The sequence below is a fragment of the Leptodactylus fuscus genome, chromosome 1, assembly GCF_031893055.1.
Source record: "Leptodactylus fuscus isolate aLepFus1 chromosome 1, aLepFus1.hap2, whole genome shotgun sequence".
NCBI lineage: Eukaryota > Metazoa > Chordata > Amphibia > Anura > Leptodactylidae > Leptodactylus > Leptodactylus fuscus.
In genome coordinates, this window is record NC_134265.1 from 332,532,107 (window position 1) to 332,533,868 (window position 1,762).

A 1,762-nucleotide genomic window follows, 5' to 3' on the forward strand; every position below is an offset into this window, starting at 1 on the left:
ATATTTCCTATATCAGTTTCTGCACTTCTAGCCAACTGTTCACATTAGGTTTCCGTCAGGCAGTATATCTGAGGAGGGCACCAAACAGACGGTGATCAGACATGTAGGTGTGTTGTGGTTTGTGGCTAGCCAATGGCAGAGTTTAGACTGGCCACGCTGGATTTTTTTTGGCTAAAATTACCAATGTTTGGCGCGGTCAACCGATCATCAGCCATCCTGGGCCGACACCTTGGTGATGGATTCGTAGAACTATAAAGCCTGGATTTTACCTTAAAAACAAGTCAAAGGGATCTTGAACATTGAAATCTCTGCTTAATTCGTCTTGGTCTCCCAAGACAGACTCAGTTTACTGAAGTATCAGATTACATGTCCATAGCAGTCAATGGGGAGGGTTGAGTGAGAGACATAAGCAAAGACGTGTTGTGCAGGTAAGGCTTTAGTCATCTGTACTTACTCCTATCTATCTATCTATCTATCTATCTATCTATCTATCTATCTATCTATCTATCTATCTATCTATCTATCTATCTCATATCTATCTATCTCATATCTATCTATCTATCTATCTATCTATCTCATATCTATCTATCTATCTATCTATCTCATATCTATCTATCTATCTATCTATCTATCTCATATCTATCTATCTATCTATCTATCTATCTATCTATCTATCTATCTCATATCTATCTATCTATCTATCTCATATCTATCTATCTATCTATCTATCTATCTCATATCTATCTATCTATCTATCTATCTCATATCTATCTATCTATCTATCTATCTATCTATCTATCTATCTATCTATCTAACTATCATCTATCTATATAAATCAGAGTGACCACTCCTCTGAAGCCATGTCCTATAGTTACACACACAGATGTACTGCAGCCAAGCATTGCATGTTTTGCCCTAGCTGAGTACTGAGCATACAGCCTGTGTGTTCTGCCTCATGGTTATTGGAAAAATGAAAACAAAATACATAATTTAATTTCTGATATAAGTTTCTCATAATTTTTCTAGCCACTCTCTGGTGTTTTCTCCTTAGACTTTGTTAGTCCCTCTGATGTTTTTTCCTCCTTGCACTGCCAATAGTAAACACTAGAAGGCGCACCAAGACTGAATCACCATCATATACTGCACCTGTGTTATGGGAAGACTGGAGCAGAGACAGAGGAACATGTGGGGGTATGTAGTTTATAAAGATGGATCTGTGTATTGTACTGCTGGACTCATCTACTATGTTACTATGATAGATAGATATGGAGATAGATAGATAGATAGATAGATAGATAAAAGATAGATAGATATGGAGATAGATAGATAGATAGATAGATAGATAGATAAAAGATAGATAGATATGGAGATAGATAGATAGATAGATAGATAGATAGATAGATAGATAGATAGATAGATAAAAGATAGATAGATATGGAGATAGATAGATATGGAGATAGATAAAAGATAGATAGATAGATAGATAGATAGATAGATAGATAGATATGGAGATAGATAGATAGATAGATAGATAGATAGATAAAAGATAGATAGATAAAAGATAGATAGATATGTGATAGATAGATAGATATGTGATAGATAGATAGATAAAAGATAGATAGATATGGAGATAGATAGATAGATAAAAGATAGATAGATAGATATGGAGATAGATAGATAGATAGATAGATAAAAGATAGATAGATAAAAGATAGATAGATAGATAGATAGATAGATATGTGATAGATAGATAGATAGATAG